The sequence below is a fragment of the Lissotriton helveticus genome, chromosome 12, assembly GCF_964261635.1.
Source record: "Lissotriton helveticus chromosome 12, aLisHel1.1, whole genome shotgun sequence".
NCBI lineage: Eukaryota > Metazoa > Chordata > Amphibia > Caudata > Salamandridae > Lissotriton > Lissotriton helveticus.
The window spans coordinates 35,898,945-35,918,728 of record NC_136073.1 but is presented as its reverse complement, the minus strand read 5'-3'; the positions used below and the strand labels follow the sequence as shown (position 1 = coordinate 35,918,728).

The 19,784-nt window shown below is 50.0% G+C and overlaps 1 protein-coding gene across 6 annotated transcripts in view; it reads right to left on the bottom strand.

The window, feature by feature from the left end:
• Positions 1 to 19,784, bottom strand: part of LOC144798456 (beta-1,3-galactosyltransferase 5-like) — an 88,760-nt gene that overhangs the window by 33,629 nt on the left and 35,347 nt on the right. Inside the window, exon 2 of one of the 6 annotated variants that reach the window (XM_078669349.1) lies at positions 9,610 to 9,739. The exons of 4 other annotated variants lie outside the window; for them this stretch is intronic. The gene's annotated coding sequence lies outside the window, so the exon portion shown is untranslated. Of the gene's footprint in view, positions 1 to 9,609; positions 10,049 to 19,784 lie in introns of those variants that run through there. One more of the 6 variants, XM_078669348.1, reaches the window with a different exon arrangement.

Below are 19,784 nucleotides of genomic sequence, written 5' to 3'. Positions count from 1 at the left end.
CTCGCACCGTGTCACAGGCAGTCACTTCTGCGGCCATTGGAGCACCTGGCACCATATCACAGGCTGCCACCTCTAAGTTCCACCCAACCTGCAAGGCCATCTGGCAATACCAGAACTCTATAAAATCGTAGATGTACCATTAAAATGTATGGATCAATTTTCTTTAGTGTCTTTTGCAAAAAATAAACAAATACAAAGCAATAATGCCTACAACCCCCAGGTCCGCGAGAAATGTAAACAGACATTGACATGTGTGAATCCTCCCTTCCCTCCAATCAAACAACTCATCGCTGATGTGTATTTACAAACGACTGCTAGTCTCTGACGTAAGCTTGAACCAGCAGTTGTTTGAGGACCACTTTGTACATTCCCTAATAACCCAACAGAATAATATGATCTCTCACCAATCTCTGCAGCTCCTGGAGGAAGGCAGAGAAAAGACAAGCGGAATAAACAAAGGTGTCATTGGAACTTGACGTCATTTGGTGCCTGCAATACATGGAGCGCCTGCCGGCATCAGGCACAGGACAGCTCTCTATAATCAGAGGAGGTGAATGGGACGCATACTGCCAGGAGCTCGTTATCTGTGGGTTCCAATGTCATAATCAGCTTTTCCACACCCCACATCCGAGGCAGCCAGGACTTCTGTCTGTCCACAAGAGCGAGAGACTCGCTTGCTCTGCTGCACACACAGACAGCGCCATTGGTTTATCTTAAATGGCGTCTAACAGGAAGTCACCTTGTTGGGAATGCTAGAAAGCGAGGTATCTCTGTTTCTTACCATTAAAATGCTGAGATGGTCACAGGCCAAGCGGCCACCTGTGCGCTTTGGAAGGAACTGACGTGGTTGCGGGTCCTTTAAATGTAAAAAGGTTTGGGGAACAACCCGTGATAGTGGTGACCGGGCCCCACACGCCTCTGTGTGCAGCCGCCTTCAAGGCGTCATTGTTGCTTCTCATGGATGTGTGTACGTGCGCTCTGTGCATCCACTCCCAAATGTACAAGCTTGGCGTGGATGCACGTCTGGCCCAAAAACATCTGTTCGCAGTCACCTATACACTGCAAGTGTGTGAGCATACTCCAACATGCACCTGTGTGGAGGATCAGTCTCTGAAGAAAGCGTGTGACCATACTCCAACATGCATCTGTGTGGAGGATGAGTCTCTGGAGCATGCGTGTGAGCATACTCCGACATGCACCTGTGTGGAGGATCAGTCTCTGAAGCAAGCGTGTGACCATACTCCAACATGCATCTGTGTGGAGGATAAGTCTCTGGAGCATGCGTGTGACCATACTCCCGACATGAATCTGTGTGCTGACTCAGCCTCTGGTGCATGTGTCTGAGCATACTCCTAACATGCATCTGTGTGCTGACTCAGCCTCTGGTGCATGCGTGTGAGCATACTCCTAACATGCATCTGTGTGCAGACTCAGACTCTGGTGCATGTGTCTGAGCATACTCCTAACATGCATCTGTGTAGAGATCTGTCTCGGAAGCATGCATGTGACCATACTCCAACATGCATCTGTGTGGAGGATCAGTCTCTGGAGCATGCATGTGACCATACTCCAACATGCATCTGTGTGGAGGATCAGTCTCTGAAGCAAGCGTGTGACCATACTCCAACATGCATCTGTGTGGAGGATCAGTCTCTGGAGCATGCGTGTGACCATACTCCAACATGCATCTGTGTGGAGGATAAGTCTCTGGAGCATGCGTGTGAGCATACTCCGACATGCACCTGTGTGGAGGATCAGTCTCTGGAGCATGCATTTGACCATACACCAACATGCTTCTGTGTGGAGGATCAGTCTCTGGAGCATGCATGTGACCATACTCCCGACATGCATCTGTGTGGAGGATCACTCTCTGGAGCATGTGTGTGACAATACTCCAACATGCATCTGTGTGGAGGATCGATCTCTGGAGCATGCGTGTGACCATACTCCCGACATGAATCTGTGTGCTGACTCAGCCTCTGGTGCATGTGTCTGAGCATACTCCTAACATGCATCTGTGTGCTGACTCAGCCTCTGGTGCATGCGTGTGAGCATACTCCTAACATGCATCTGTGTGGAGGATCAGTCTCTGGAGCATGCATGTGACCATACTCCAACATGCATCTGTGTGGAGGATCAGTCTCTGGAGCATGCATGTGACCATACTCCAACATGCATCTGTGTGGAGGATCAGTCTCTGAAGCAAGCGTGTGACCATACTCCAACATGCATCTGTGTGGAGGATCAGTCTCTGAAGCAAGCGTGTGACCATACTCCAACATGCATCTGTGTGGAGGATCAGTCTCTGGAGCATGCATGTGACCATACTCCAACATGCATCTGTGTGGAGGATCAGTCTCTGGAGCATGCATGTGACCATACTCCAACATGCATCTGTGTGGAGGATCAGTCTCTGAAGCAAGCGTGTGACCATACTCCAACATGCATCTGTGTGGAGGATCAGTCTCTGGAGCATGCATGTGACCATACTCCAACATGCATCTGTGTGGAGGATCAGTCTCTGAAGCAAGCGTGTGACCATACTCCAACATGCATCTGTGTGGAGGATCAGTCTCTGGAGCATGCGTGTGACCATACTCCAACATGCATCTGTGTGGAGGATCTGTCTCTGGAGCATGCATGTGACCATACTCCAACATGCATCTGTGTGGAGGATCAGTCTCTGGAGCATGCATGTGACCATACTCCCGACATGCATCTGTGTGGAGGATCACTCTCTGGAGCATGTGTGTGACCATACTCCAACATGCATCTGTGTGGATGATCGATCTCTGGAGCATGCGTGTGACCATACTCCCGACATGAATCTGTGTGCTGACTCAGCCTCTGGTGCATGTGTCTGAGCATACTCCTAACATGCATCTGTGTGCTGACTCAGCCTATGGTGCATGCGTGTGAGCATACTCCTAACATGCATCTGTGTGCAGACTCAGACTCTGGTGCATGTGTCTGAGCATACTCCTAACATGCATCTGTGTAGAGATCTGTCTCGGAAGCATGCATGTAACCAAACTCCCAAAATGCATCTGTGTGGAGGATCAATTTCTGGTGCATGCATGAGAGCATACTCCCAACATGCATCTGTGTGGAGGATCAGTCTCTGAAGCATGCGTGTGACCATACTCCCAACATGCATCTGTGTGCTGGCTCAGCCTCTGGTGCATGTGTCTGAGCATACTCCTAACATGCATCTGTGTGGAGGATCAATCTCTGGAGCATGCGTGTGAGCATACTCCCAACATGCATCTGTGTGCTGACTCAGCCTCTAGTGCATGTGTCTGAGCATACTCCTAACATGCATCTGTGTGCAGACTCAGCCTCTGGTGCATGTGTCTGAGCATACTCCAACATGCAACCGTGTGGAGGATCAATCTCTGGAGCATGCGTGTGAGCATACTCCCAACATGCATCTGTGTGCTGGCTCAGCCTCTGGTGCATGTGTCTGAGCATACTCCTAACATGCATCTGTGTGCAGACTCAGACTCTGGTGCATGTGTCTGAGCATACTCCTAAAATGCATCTGTGTAGAGATCTGTCTCGGAAGCATGCATGTGACCAAACTCCCAACATGCATCTGTGTGGAGGATCAATTTCTGGTGCATGCATGAGAGCATACTCCCAACATGCATCTGTGTGCAAGCTCAGCTTCTGGTGCATGGATGTGAGCATACTCCCAACATGCATCTGAGTGCGAGTTCAGCCTCTGGTGCATGTGTGTGAGCATACTCCCAATATGCATCTGTGTGGAGGATCAATATCTGGTGCATGCGTGTGAGCATACTCCCAACATGCATTTGTGTGGAAGATCAATATCTGGTGCATGCGTGTGACCATACTCCCAACATTCATATGCATGCAGCCACGTCCAGGGTACGAGTTTAACCTCTGGTGCATGCATGTAATTGTACTCAAGTATGCATGTGGGCAGCCACCTAAAGGGTGCTAACTCAATCCTTGGTGCATGCGTGCGATCATACTCCAGCATTCATCTATGTACAGGCTCAGCCTCTGGTGCATGTGTGTGATCATACTTCAACATGCATCTGTGTGCAGACTCTCCGACGCCTGCATGTAACCACACACCAACATGCCTATGTGTGCAGGATCAGTCTCTGACGCATGCATGTGACCACATTCCAACATGCATCTGTGTGCAGGAACAGTCTCTGACGCAAGCATGTAACCACACTCCAACATGCATCTGTGTGCAGGACCAGTCTCTGACGCATGGATGTAACCACACTCCAACATGCATCTGTGTGCAGGACCAGTCTCTGACGCATGGATGTAACCACACTCCAACATGCATCTGTGTGCAGTACCAGTCTCTGACGCATGGATGTAACCACACTCCAACATGAATCTGTGTGCAGGATCAGTCTCCGACACATGCAACTAACCACACTCCAACATGCATCTGCTTGCAGGACCAGTCTCTGACGCATGGATGTAACCACACTCCAACATGCATCTGTGTGCAGGACCAGTCTCTGACGCATTCATGTGACCACATTCCAACATGCATCTGTGTGCAGGAACAGTCTCTGACGCAAGCATGTAACCACACTCCAACATGCATCTGTGTGCAGGACCAGTCTCTGACGCATGGATGTAACCACACTCCAACATGCATCTGTGTGCAGGACCAGTCTCTGACGCATGGATGTAACCACACTCCAACATGCATCTGTGTGCAGTACCAGTCTCTGACGCATGGATGTAACCACACTTGTAGGAAGGTAGATCCCTGACTATGGTTGCCCCCAACTTTTTGCCTGGTGTTTTTCTGGTTTTCTGACTTAGTTGACCTGAGGCCCTGCTATTCAGGACCTCAGGCCCACTGCTCTCTCTGTTAAAATGGATTCCATGTACCCTAGGTACATATCCAATTGGATACTGAGTCACCTTATCAGTCCCTGTACAGTGTACCTTAGGTACCCAGGGCATAGGTGTACCCAGGGCCTACCAGGGGCTGCAGCATGTATTATGCCACCCCTGGCTGGCCATCCAAATCTGACACAACTGGCTGCTTGACAGCTGGGGCAAGGTGGTGTAATCACCCCTTGCTTTAGATATAGTATACCTATATCTAACCCTAAAAATGGACACACAGATCTCCTATCAGTCACTCCTATGGCAGGCCTTGACCATCCTGAAGGCAGAGTGCTTGGAATCGTGTGAGATAGTGCTCTGGCATGAGCTGAGCCTGTCTGCGGCTTTCGGGATCTATCCCTTAGCCGTTTCCATGATATCGCATACCATATACTCTTAAGTGCATTATAATCCTCGCGGTTAAATGCCAACTCTGGTATCGCTTTATCAAAACATGTCGAGTAAGGTGTCATACGAATTGGAATACTAACCCCTCGCCAATTCTGGCGACGGGGTTAGCATTCCACCCTTCTAGAGGGACACGACATGCATGTAGCCTGTAACCCCGGTTAAAGTCAAACATAGCCTCAGCTCCACAAAATGGATGCTGCCACCGAGACACAAGTCTGCCCTCCTGCTGCTGGGAGTCCTCCCAGAGCAGGAGATAAGGACAAAGGGTTTCCTGCCAGGGGCGGTGCCAGCACCGTCCCAGACAGGATTTTGTGTATTGTAGGTAGGCAGGGCTACAGAGGAAGGTGACTGCACGTGGCACCCCGGTGCTCACTGTGCATAGGCTGGCTTGAACCAGTTCCAGGGACACTCCAGACCCTGTGCTGGGGAAAAGCCCGCCAAGGAAGTGGGTGTAACCATCCCCCTCCTGGTCCCACCCATAGGGCAGGACTTAGTCGCGTGCCAGCCCCCTTTTCCCAGATAAAGGTAGGGACTGGCCCCCTTCCAAATCAGATCATCTTTGAATCCTGAAACTACTTTCTACGAAAGGAACTCAAGACTTCTTCCTAAGATTTCTCCCTTGTGGCTAAGGAGTAGTCACCCTGCATCCGCAGGCACCATCTAAGAACACTGCGGTCTGCTGCACGTCCTTCCTCCGGAATCCGACTGCCCAGCTCGACGAAAACCGGCTTCCCTGGCACCTCTGACCTCTACCCACCTCTACAGCCAAGCTGAGAACCGTGGGTGCGACGAGACCTCGAGGGACCGGCCATCTTCAAGACTGCACGACTTCTGCACAGCAAGCCCGCCGAGTAATTTCCTGGTGAGTGCTTTGGGGTCCGAGAAGCCCCGACCCTGAGCAGCTCCAGCACCGAAGAGTAGCCCCCCAGCATCTCCACGATCGGCGTGGGGCCCTTCTGCTTTTTGCTGCTCACCGCGTTGTTTGGCTACTAGCCCGCTGGCTTGTGGCCTTCCGAACGACGCCCGACGACAACACTGCTGCTGGTCTTGTTGCTCCAGACTGGCCCTTGCTTCCCTCCATCGGAGAAGTACCCTGGACCCTCCTGGTCCGCCCAAGACGCCATTTTAGGTCCACCGCGTGGGCCTTGCATTTGCCAAGACTTGTTGCCCAATCCTGGGTCCAGCGACGTCGACAGCAAGAACCTTCGTGGGACAGCTCGCACCTCCATCCTGGTCGCCGACAACGCCTCCTGGTCCGAGAGACTGCAGAGCCCAGCAGCACCCACTCACCTGACTGCGGTGACTTCGCCCGGTGCCATCCTGGTGCCCACTTAATCACTGGCTAGTGATTCAAGAACTTGGTCCCCTCTGCTTTCAGGTTTCCTTCTTCCTTGATCCAGGCTTGGATCCATCGAACTTTCTTCACTGGTCGCCTGCCAGCAACTTCCTTCTTCCAGGCTCCTGGTCCGGCAACGAGGATTCCCGACGTCTTTTGAGACCTATGCAGCTGCAGCCCCTGGGCTAGGTAACTTCGGCACTTCGGTGTCCCAGCATAGCCTCACTATCCAAGGGTCAGGATCCACTGTCGTTTTCTCCCTACCAGGTCGGGTTCGCCCGTGAACACTAACTTTGCCTTTACTAGCTCCCATAGACTTTGTCCCGCATCCCGCGTGAGAGTGCACACTCTGCACCCGAGTCCCCTAGGTCTCCTAGAAGTAATCTAGCGATTCTATAGTCAAGTCCTAGCGATTCCAAAGCCTATTAGTACTGTACTTACCTGCTAGTAATTCCGCATTCCACTTTTAAAGTATATGGTTTTTCGTGCCTCTCGGGCATTTGTGTATACCGTGCTAACTTAAGTATTTTCGTAAGAGTTTTGTTGTGTGCCTAGCACCCTGTCCTCATAAAGAGTACAGGGTTGTTGTGATCCTAATAAATACACTGTTTATTTTCATAACACTTGTGTGGTGTCCTTTCACTGGGTGTTCAAGGGGTAATGTGATGGTAAAACAGCTGGCTTAACACGCCCTCTAGAGTCTTAGCCTTAGACTGCTCGTATCCATGCTACTAGGATAGCTGGTCTATAAGGTTGACTTACAACCAATCATCAATAAGGGTTGTTTGGACTGATATATAGTGATCACTAGAATAGTGAGCACTGCACATCAGGCCAACTTCTCACAACACTCCAACATGCATCTGTGTGCAGTACCAGTCTCTGATGCAAGCATGTAACCACACTCCAACATGCATCTGTTTGCAGGACCAGTCTCTGACGCATGGATGTAACCACACTCCAACATGCATCTGTGTGCAGGACCAGTCTCTGACGCATGGATGTAACCACACTCCAACATGAATCTGTGTGCAGAATCAGTCTCCGACGCAAGCATGTAACCACACTCCAACATGCATCTGTGTGCAGGATCAGTCTCTGACGCAAGCATGTAACCACACTCCAACATGCCTCTGTGTGCAGAATCAGTCTCCGATGCATGCATCTAACCACACTCCAACATGCATCTGTGTGCAGGACCAGTCTCTGACGCAAGGATGTAACCACACTCCAACATGAATCTGTGTGCAGGATCAGTCTCCGACGCATGCATCTAACCACACTCCAACATGCATCTGTGTGCAGGACCAGTCTCTGATGCATGGATGTAACTACACTCCAACATGCATCTGTGTGCAGGATCAGTCTCTGACGCATGGATGTAACCACACTCCAACCAGGGCCGTTTCTAGGCTCATGGTGGCCCTGTGCAGGGAGCGTAGGTGTGGGCCCCGGAAGAGGGGGTCCGGACGGGGCGGAGCTCAGGAAGGTGTTTTAATAATACGTCCAGAAAAGTCGTTAGATGACCAGTACCTGCGGCTGCTCCTACCCTTCCGAATTCGTCTCAGAACGATACAATTTAACGAGGAGGAGGACATTGTGACACACGACATGAGGGACTGGGCGCACAGAAAGCTGCAGTGCCAGGGCCATGACAGGGGCACCGGACCCCCACAACCCCCCACAGAGAAATAATCGGTGGCTCTTTGCCCGGAAACAGTAATATCGATGCCATATCGAATATGGTGTCTTACGCTTGGCGGATGGCCACGTCCGTTGCAGACACTGCATAGCCACCTCGTGACACAACAAGCGTTTAACTTTTGTCAAAATTTGCTCACATGTGTCTACCGGACGCCCCAGCTGAGGAGTGAGGTGCTCTGGCAGAGCTGGGTGAGTGCCAGTAACAGACAGCAGGACTGCTAGAGAGAGAGATAGCAGCCAGTTCCTTCCCCTGGAGTAACCATAGGTGCCCTCCGCGCTCCACCGGGGCCCGCGCCTGGCTGTGTGAAACTGAAAGTGCTCGGGTTGGCCCGGTCGCTCCCCTGCCCCCGAGCTCTAGGGGCCCCCAGGAGTCGCTGGGACTTGGAGCCATATTTCAACTGTCTGCCTCTTAATAGTGCAGAAATACCCTTTCTCTCCACCTTTATTGGCACAGGCGGAGCAGGGGGCCTAAAGAAATCAATCACCACCAGTTTACATGGGAGGCCGCGCCCGCTGCCACTGACTGGAAGACAGACAGCGGCCTACGAGTCGATGGATGCGGCACCGGCAAATTGAATGCGGCGGGCCCCCCTCGGGGAAAGTGTCAGTGATTCCGAAATGTAATACTCGGCAATGATTAGGCCTTCCGCTCACTGGCTGGGAGCCATATACTTCCGCTTAATTTAATGCAAAATAGTACAGCCCCCGACTCCACCTTTATTATAGGCCCTGCAGGCACAGGCGGAGAGGGACCTAAAGGAAATCAGTGGCCGGCGGCGCTGCCACTGGAAGACAGACAGCGGGCGGCCTACCTCGATGCGGCAAAACTCCCGGCTGCAGTAAATTCGCCCCTCCGACCTCAAGCATTAACAGCTACACTCACGCCCGGCTACCTATCTTCATATGACTCGCTTGCTTGCCATGACGCGTCGCGATAGTCAGTGAGTGCCACAAACAGTGTGCAGAAATATCATTATCAATCATCTGAGAGAATGGATCTATTCTGCCCTTACCCGGCAGGTGCGTTCACACTTCTTCACTTTATTCTCAGTCTGAGCTCAGGGGCCGCTCAGCTTTTGTCCGACTCCGACGTCGACGACCACCAAATGGCTGGGCTGTGCAGAGAGAGTCATGCGCCACCAGTCCCACAAGTTAGTTACGCACGCGGGGAAGTCAAGCAGCAGGTTAGGTTGAGTCTGCGCGCTGCCGCAGATCACTCTATCCTGACTTTTAGGTGCTACTTTTAGTCCTGGTTATGTACTCACATGAATCCATATGTTTTCCAGCAGTCTCCCTCCTTACTCCTCACACCGCTCTGCCATGGTCTTGTTGCTCTTTGTCCACCCTTGTGGATCAGCCCATCCTGTGATACACTCGCCTTTCTAGACACTATAACTAAAATAATTAAGAGGGACGATACATAGAATCAGGACTATCCCAGTTTTAAAGGCTGAGTGAAAGTCAAGGTAACTAAGATTACTCAAGACAGAGATTCAAGTTAAACTTTATAGGTTTATCCAACATTAAGATCATTTCAGAAGGCAAAAAGTGGCTAATCAAAAGCAGTCAGTGCCTCAATAGTAAATCAAAATCAAGTAATTTGAGAAGATCACTTAAGGATATCCTCCAATGAAAGCAAGCCGCCAGAACTAAGCATAGTTCATCAAGAGGACTGACATAGTCTTCCTCCAAAGAAAAGCCGAGAAAGACTGGCCAGATCCCAAAAACAATCTTTTTTAGGGTTTCTGACAGAAAAGCCTGGCATATTTAGTGGTGAGATCTGATGTAATAGGATTGAAATAGAAATGTATCATTCTAGTAAACCGATGAACATTCTGATACATAAGTTACATTGAATAAAATACATCTAGAAATATCTACTACTACCACATAGTAATGAATGAGGAGTACATATGAAATGAAGGAAATTACATGACGCTTATGTAATAGAGAAATACAACGGACAGTTGCATGGTGCTTTGGAAAGGCTCTATCAAAGGACCTTGAAAGTTACAAGGACAGGAACATCAGGAACAACCGTAACATGGCTTCCTGGGGAGAGCTGTACAAATTGATACATTTTATTTATACAGAGGCAATGGATTAGGCTTGTATAGCTTGCTCATTTTCTTAAATGGAAAAGCACTTGTGCACAAGCTTGTTTGCATAAAATAAATGCACATTTATTTCTGCAAGTATGAATAGATGTCCGTGCAAGCTGGCTACAGCCTAGATATGCTAACTTAAGTTTATCTGACTTAGGAAATATTGTCCTAATTAACAATAACACCCTAATGTGCTTCCCCCCTGCATTGCGTTCTCATCCCTGGGCTTCTCCTACGCGCTTCACGTTACAGTCTCTCTCTCTCTCATCCGTTTGCTTTCCTCGCTGCTCTCTCCCCCAGTTGGTTCTTTTCTTGCGCCCTCTGTGTCGCTTCCCTTCACTCGCTCTACCCATGTTGCTTCCCATGTCCTCCTCTGCATTGGGGATGCTGGGCCCCTTTTCTAAAACCAGCTGTATTTTGTTTATAGCCGGAGATAGGCAAGGAAGAAATAACAGACCTCCGATGTATGTAGTAGAAATACAGAGATTTACTATAAAGTTAATGATCCGATCCTCGTCGTGGCGGCCCCTGGGGTTTGGCGGCCCTGTGCAGGTGCACACTTTGCACATGCCTAAGGCCGGCCCTGCTCCAACATGCATCTGTGTGCAGGATCAGTCTCTGATGCATGGATGTAACCACACTCCAACATGCCTCTGTGTGCAGGACCAGTCTCTGACGCATGGATGTAACCACACTCCAACATGCATCTGTGTGCAGGATCAGTCTCCGACGCAAGCATGCAACCACACTCCAACATGCATCTGTGTGCAGGATCAGTCTCCGACGCAAGCATGCAACCACACTCCAACATGCATCTGTGTGCAGGACCAGTCTCTGACGCATGGATGTAACCACACTCCAACATGCATCTGTGTGCAGGACCAGTCTCTGACGCATGGATGTAACCACACTCCAACATGCATCTGTGTGCAGGATCAGTCTCCGACGCAAGCATGCAACCACACTCCAACATGCATCTGTGTGCAGGATCAGTCTCCGACGCAAGCATGCAACCACACTCCAACATGCATCTGTGTGCAGGACCAGTCTCCGACGCAAGCATGCAACCACACTCCAACATGCATCTGTGTGCAGGATCAGTCTCCGACGCAAGCATGCAACCACACTCCAACATGCCTCTGTGTGCAGGACCAGTCTCTGACGCATGGATGTAACCACACTCCAACATGCATTGGGTGCAGGATCAGTCTCTGACACAAGCATGTAACCACACTCCAACATGCATCTGTGTGCAGGACCAGTCTCTGATTCATGGATGTAACCACACTCCAACATGAATCTGTGTGAAGGATCAGATTCTGACGCATGCATGTAACCACATTCCAACATGCATCTGTGTGCAGGATCAGTCTCTGACGCAAGCATGTAACCACACTCCAACATGCATCTAAACAAATCATCATCTTTATTTCGGCAACATGTGCCATAAAAGGTACCAATGACATTAGATCTAATACAGTAAATGTTAAAATATGTACAACCATTAAAACATATAAAATCAGTACACAAATATAAGGACTAGCCATTCGATATGCTAAAAATGTCTACATCACAGTTTATCATTTTAACAATTTATCATAATTCCCCATCTAAAAAATATCTCCTCTTATGCCAAACTATCCCCAAATATTTGGCTACGGCGAAGACTATATGCCCTGATAAGTCCGTCTTAAGAACCCTATATGCTTGCAGGCAGTGGGAGAAACCCAGGTTTTTACATAGCGGGACGATCCATTTCTTCCGCGCCTGCACATAAGCACTACAAAAGAACAATATGTGCAAATCAGTTTCCTGTTCAGATTTGCACCCTGGGCAATGAGACGGGAAAGATCTGCCCATTTACTGGTATAGGCCCGTAATGGTAAACTGCCATACCTCCATTGGAGATACAGTTTCCTGATTAGTATTGGGGATATGGTATCTAAAACAGTTTCAAACCTATTGCTGTCCTTTATTATTAAAAATGATGACGTTAGGGTGTCAAGGCCGCTTCCTTGCAGGTGAATAGCCATTTTACTTTCCTGGTACTGGGTAATGAGCTGCCTTCGTGTAACCCCGGAACATGATGAAAGCGGGTCAGACCATAAGGTGGGTAGCCCTAACTTCCCTAATTCTTTCTTAATATAATTTAGCCAGGGAATTTTCCCGAAGTTTGGGAGAGTAAGAATTTCCTGCAATTCAAGCCTGTAATTCGCTAGCTCTGGTACAGACCAAATCCTACGCCAGAATAATAGGGGCCGCAGGCCCATGTCTATATCAAGGGGTCTCAAGGCCAGGTCGAGTCTAATGGGCAGCAGCGGAGTGGTTGGAGGAAGTGATAGGAGCTGATAAATTTATTCTCAGTTACTACCAGATCGCGATTACACGTGTGGCCCCAAAGTTCGCTTCCATACATAATAGCTCCCCTGGCTTGCGCTCTATAGATCTCTAGAGAGGGACCCACCGGCTTAAAAGAAGACTTGTTCTTAGAGACTAATTTGATGATCCCGCCTGCTATTTGGGCCAGCTTTATTTGTGATTTCTCCCCTTGGTGCGCCCATGACATTTTTTCGTTTAGGGTGATTCCTAGGTACTCAAAGGTTCGAACCCTCTCTAGTACGTTAGGTCCAATGTACGTATTAGGGCGGGTTCTGATTGGGGGGTTGAAGACCATGTATTTGGTCTTCAAAGCGTTGATCTCAAGGCCATGGTCTTTACAAAATGCCTCGAAACCATTGAGAACTCGCTGAATCCCCATTGGGGACTTGGAGAGCAGCAGGGTGTCATCCGCAAACATAATTGCGGACACCCTGCTGCCTCCAAGTTTCGGGGCATCAGTATTCTCGACCCCATTCAGATGCGCAATTACCCCGTTGACATAAAGGCAGAACAGGGTCGGTGCAAGCACACAGCCCTGCCTAACCCCCCTGTCAACGGGGAACTTGTTAAACAATATTCCCTCCCTACCACATCTGACCTGGGCGTAGTTACCAGTGTGTAGTCTGATAATCATAGATAAAAGATGTTGTGGGACCCCTAAGCCAGAGAGGACGGACCAAAGTTTCCTACGAGGTACCAAGTCAAAGGCTGCTCGTAGGTCAACAAATACAGTATAGAGGCTGCCACTCTCCAACTGTACCGTTTTCCAAAACATAATGGCAAGTCAGAAGACTTGGTCTATGGTGGACACTTTGTTCCTGAAACCCGCTTGGTATGGGCTCAGGACTGAATGGTCTTGCATCCATTCCAATAAACGGTCCAAAATCAACCTGGCAAAAATCTTTTGGGGGACGTCTATTAGACTAATAGGCCTGTAGTTGGCTGGGAGCAGACAAGAACCCTTCTTGAAGATAGGGACAATCTCTGCCCCCAGGCAAGTAGCAGGCACCGGCATCCCCCCCAGAATTTCGTTAAATAGAACCTGTAGATATGGAGCCCAAATCATGGGTTCGTTTTTAAATAGGTCACCATGCATCTGTGGGCAGGATCAGTCTCTGACGCAGGCATGTAACCACACTCCAACATGTATCTGTGGGCAGGATCAGTCTCTGACGCAGGCATGTAACCACACTCCAACATGTATCTGGGTGCAGGATCAGTCTCTCATGCATGCATGTAACCACACTCCCACATGCCTCTGTGTGCAGGATCAGTCCCTGACACATGCATGTAACCACACTCCAACATGCATCTGTGTGCAGGATTAGTCTCTGACGCATGCATGTAACCACACCCCAAATGCATCTGTGTGCAGACTCTGTTTCTTGCGCATGTGTGACCACACTCCAACATGCACCTATGTGCAGCTACCTCTAGGGTAAAAGCTCAGTCTCTGGCGCATGCATGTGATCATACTCCAACATGCACCCGTGTGCAGGCTCAGCCTCTGGTGCATGTGTGTGCGCACACTCCAACATACATCTGTTTGCAGCCACCAGGGGGCAGTCTCAACCATGGAGGCCTGTGTAAGGAGACCCCATCAATTCATGTGCCCTTTGCCTACTGTCTGGGCAGAACTCTGCAACACTAACACAGATAGGCATGGGCGTAGGAAGTGTGGGGGACGTGGGGGACATATCCCCCCCAGATTTTGGAGTGGGGGGACACCGGGGACAAGGGTGACAAGGGTGGAGGTGACGAGGGGACAAAAGCGCTACCTAATGGTCCTGTACTTGACCTGTGACCTCACCTGCCTGCAGTCAAAGAGGCCACCCGCCCTCTGCCCTTTGTTATTCTGCAGTAAGGTTTGGCCAGTCTGGGAAGGGCAGAGAAGGAAAAAAAAATCGTCTCTTTTCCGTCATGCCCAGAGAAGGCAAAGACAGTGTCCGCTTCTCCTGCTCTGGTAGCTTCCCTCCTCCCCCCTCTCTCTCTCTCTTTTTTCCTCCATCACTTTCTGTCTCTGTCTCGCTTATCTTTAAGTGCGGATTTCAAAAGACAGCGGTTACATACTCTCTCTTGCCTCTCATTTTCTTTATTAGTTCCCCCGTGAAATGGATCCAAAAAAACGAGCATAACACTTTGGCTCGAAATGTCCTCATTTTCTGACAGGGTTCTATTCCAAAGTACAACCTTGGGATGGAGAGAAAAAGTATAAAAATAAGAAAAATAATTAAATAACCAAATAAAGCAATACAGAGTGGTCAGCAGACAGGCCAGATTGTTATTTACATCCATGCACTTTAGTGCTGCTTTACAGAGTTTTCTAGTGAAGCGCTACTTTCTTTTTATCTTCTTTCTTTGAACTACATTGTTTTCGCAGGTTGGGGAAGTGCACCATTTATGAAGGGACTGCAATACCTGGTTGAGGGGTGGAGTGGAAAACGTTTAATATGAGCGTTTTCAACTGTTTTAATTATTTTAACCTATAAAATGTGTACCGCAGCTCTGTGTTGATGGATTTGGTCTTTTTTAAACCAAACTGCTTACATTTTGTAAGGATATAAGCAATGGACATTGAAACGGGTCCCTTCCTGGTCCTGTAGTCATGTCCTGAACTTTTCAAGCAAAATCACTTACTGATTTCTGAATAATGAGTTTAAGACTGTTAAGGTAACCATGTTGTTCCTGCTTACATTTCACATGCTTTGCTCATCCTTGCATTCAGTGTTTGCTTTTTACAGGGTGTTGTTACTTTTTTTCAGCAAACACAACAATGATGGACAGAATGTGGATCAATGTCACACATTCACCCCAGTCCAAAGATCTGGGCCCAAATCCATCGTTTTTCCACTCCACACCACCCTGGGTTAGACAATGGCGATATGCAAATCAGCGCTGACCCTGTGCCCCATGGGAACAGTCCAGTCCGAACTACAAAAGCCATGTCCTTCCCAGAACGGAAACAAGCATCCGAGGACCGGCCCGGTTTCGAGGTAACACCTCTCTTCAGCCCGGCTAGCTTGATTCCAGTGGTGCGGAGTGCCTGGGACTCACGTCTGAGCATCCCCAGTACACTTAGAGCGGTAACTGCAAACACAACAATGATGGACAGAATGTGGATCAATGTCACACATTCACCCCAGTCCAAAGATCTGGGCCCAAATCCATCGTTTTTCCACTCCACACCACCCTGGGTTAGACAATGGCGATATGCAAATCAGCGCTGACCCTGTGCCCCATGGGAACAGTCCAGTCCGAACTACAAAAGCCATGTCCTTCCCAGAACGGAAACAAGCATCCGAGGACCGGCCCGGTTTCGAGGTAACACCTCTCTTCAGCCCGGCTAGCTTGATTCCAGTGGTGTGGAGTGCCTGGGACTCACGTCTGAGCATCCCCAATACACTTAGAGCGGTAACTGCAAACACAACAATGATGGACAGAATGTGGATCAATGTCACACATTCACCCCAGTCCAAAGATCTGGGCCCAAATCCATCGTTTTTCCACTCCACACCACCCTGGGTTAGACAATGGCGATATGCAAATCAGCGCTGACCCTGTGCCCCATGGGAACAGTCCAGTCCGAACTACAAAAGCCATGTCCTTCCCAGAACGGAAACAAGCATCCGAGGACCGGCCCGGTTTCGAGGTAACACCTCTCTTCAGCCCGGCTAGCTTGATTCCAGTGGTGTGGAGTGCCTGGGACTCACGTCTGAGCATCCCCAGTACACTTAGAGCGGTAACTGCAAACACAACAATGATGGACAGAATGTGGATCAATGTCACACATTCACCCCAGTCCAAAGATCTGGGCCCAAATCCATTGTTTTTCCACTCCACACCACCCTGGATTAGACAATGGCGATATGCAAATCAGCGCTGACCCTGTGCCCCATGGGAACAGTCCAGTCCGAACTACAAAAGCCATGTCCTTCCCAGAACGGAAACAAGCATCCGAGGACCGGCCCGGTTTTGAGGTAACACCTCTCTTCAGCCCGGCTAGCTTGATTCCAGTGGTGTGGAGTGCCTGGGACTCACGTCTGAGCATCCCCAGTACACTTAGAGCGGTAACTGCAAACACAACAATGATGGACAGAATGTGGATCAATGTCACACATTCACCCCAGTCCAAAGATCTGGGCCCAAATCCATCGTTTTTCCACTCCACACCACCCTGGGTTAGACAATGGCGATATGCAAATCAGCGCTGACCCTGTGCCCCATGGGAACAGTCCAGTCCGAACTACAAAAGCCATGTCCTTCCCAGAACGGAAACAAGCATCCGAGGACCGGCCCGGTTTCGAGGTAACACCTCTCTTCAGCCCGGCTAGCTTGATTCCAGTGGTGTGGAGTGCCTGGGACTCACGTCTGAGCATCCCCAGTACACTTAGAGCGGTAACTGCAAACACAACAATGATGGACAGAATGTGGATCAATGTCACACATTCACCCCAGTCCAAAGATCTGGGCCCAAATCCATCGTTTTTCCACTCCACACCACCCTGGGTTAGACAATGGCGATATGCAAATCAGCGCTGACCCTGTGCCCCATGGGAACAGTCCAGTCCGAACTACAAAAGCCATGTCCTTCCCAGAACGGAAACAAGCATCCGAGGACCGGCCCGGTTTCGAGGTAACACCTCTCTTCAGCCCGGCTAGCTTGATTCCAGTGGTGTGGAGTGCCTGGGACTCACGTCTGAGCATCCCCAGTACACTTAGAGCGGTAACTGCAAACACAACAATGATGGACAGAATGTGGATCAATGTCACACATTCACCCCAGTCCAAAGATCTGGGCCCAAATCCATCGTTTTTCCACTCCACACCACCCTGGGTTAGACAATGGCGATATGCAAATCAGCGCTGACCCTCTGCCCCATGGGAACAGTCCAGTCCGAACTACAAAAGCCATGTCCTTCCCAGAACGGAAACAAGCATCCGAGGACCGGCCCGGTTTCGAGGTAACACCTCTCTTCAGCCCGGCTAGCTTGATTCCAGTGGTGTGGAGTGCCTGGGACTCACGTCTGAGCATCCCCAGTACACTTAGAGCGGTAACTGCAAACACAACAATGATGGACAGAATGTGGATCAATGTCACACATTCACCCCAGTCCAAAGATCTGGGCCCAAATCCATCGTTTTTCCACTCCACACCACCCTGGGTTAGACAATGGCGATATGCAAATCAGCGCTGACCCTGTGCCCCATGGGAACAGTCCAGTCCGAACTACAAAAGCCATGTCCTTCCCAGAACGGAAACAAGCATCCGAGGACCGGCCCGGTTTCGAGGTAACACCTCTCTTCAGCCCGGCTAGCTTGATTCCAGTGGTGTGGAGTGCCTGGGACTCACGTCTGAGCATCCCCAGTACACTTAGAGCGGTAACTGCAAACACAACAATGATGGACAGAATGTGGATCAATGTCACACATTCACCCCAGTCCAAAGATCTGGGCCCAAATCCATCGTTTTTTCACTCCACACCACCCTGGGTTAGACAATGGCGATATGCAAATCAGCGCTGACCCTGTGCCCCATGGGAACAGTCCAGTCCGAACTACAAAAGCCATGTCCTTCCCAGAACGGAAACAAGCATCCGAGGACCGGACCGGTTTCGAGGTAACACCTCTCTTCAGCCCGGCTAGCTTGATTTCAGTGGTGTGGAGTGCCTGGGACTCACGTCTGAGCATCCCCAGTACACTTAGAGCGGTAACTGCAAACACAACAATGATGGACAGAATGTGGATCAATGTCACACATTCACCCCAGTCCAAAGATCTGGGCCCAAATCCATCGTTTTTCCACTCCACACCACCCTGGGTTAGACAATGGCGATATGCAAATCAGCGCTGACCCTGTGCCCCATGGGAACAGTCCAGTCCGAACTACAAAAGCCATGTCCTTCCCAGAACGGAAACAAGCATCCGAGGACCGGCCCGGTTTCGAGGTAACACCTCTCTTCAGCCCGGCTAGCTTGATTCCAGTGGTGTGGAGTGCCTGGGACTCACGTCTGAGCATCCCCAGTACACTTAGAGCGGGAACTGCAAACACAACAATGATGGACAGAATGTGGATCAATGTCACACATTCACCCCAGTCCAAAGATCTGGGCCCAAATCCATCGTTTTTCCACTCCACACCACCCTGGGTTAGACAATGGCGATATGCAAATCAGCGCTGACCCTGTGCCCCATGGGAACAGTCCAGTCCGAACTACAAAAGCCATGTCCTTCCCAGAACGGAAACAAGCATCCGAGGACCGGCCCGGTTTCGAGGTAACACCTCTCTTCAGCCCGGCTAGCTTGATTCCAGTGGTGTGGAGTGCCTGGGACTCACGTCTGAGCATCCCCAGTACACTTAGAGCGGTAACTGCAAACACAACAATGATGGACAGAATGTGGATCAATGTCACACATTCACCCCAGTCCAAAGATCTGGGCCCAAATCCATCGTTTTTCCACTCCACACCACCCTGGGTTAGACAGTGGCGATATGCAAATCAGCGCTGACCCTGTGCCCCATGGGAACAGTCCAGTCTGAACTACAAAAGCCATGTCCTTCCCAGAACGGAAACAAGCATCCGAGGACCGGCCCGGTTTCGAGGTAACACCTCTCTTCAGCCCGGCTAGCTTGATTCCAGTGGTGTGGAGTGCCTGGGACTCACGTCTGAGCATCCCCAGTACACTTAGAGCGGTAACTGCAAACACAACAATGATGGACAGAATGTGGATCAATGTCACACATTCACCCCAGTCCAAAGATCTGGGCCCAAATCCATCGTTTTTCCACTCCACACCACCCTGGGTTAGACTGTCCATCATTGTTGTGTTTGCAGTTACCGCTCTAAGTGTACTGGGGATGCTCAGACGTGAGTCCCAGGCACTCCACACCACTGGAATCAAGCTAGCCGGGCTGATGAGAGGTGTTACCTCGAAACCGGGCCGGTCCTCGGATGCTT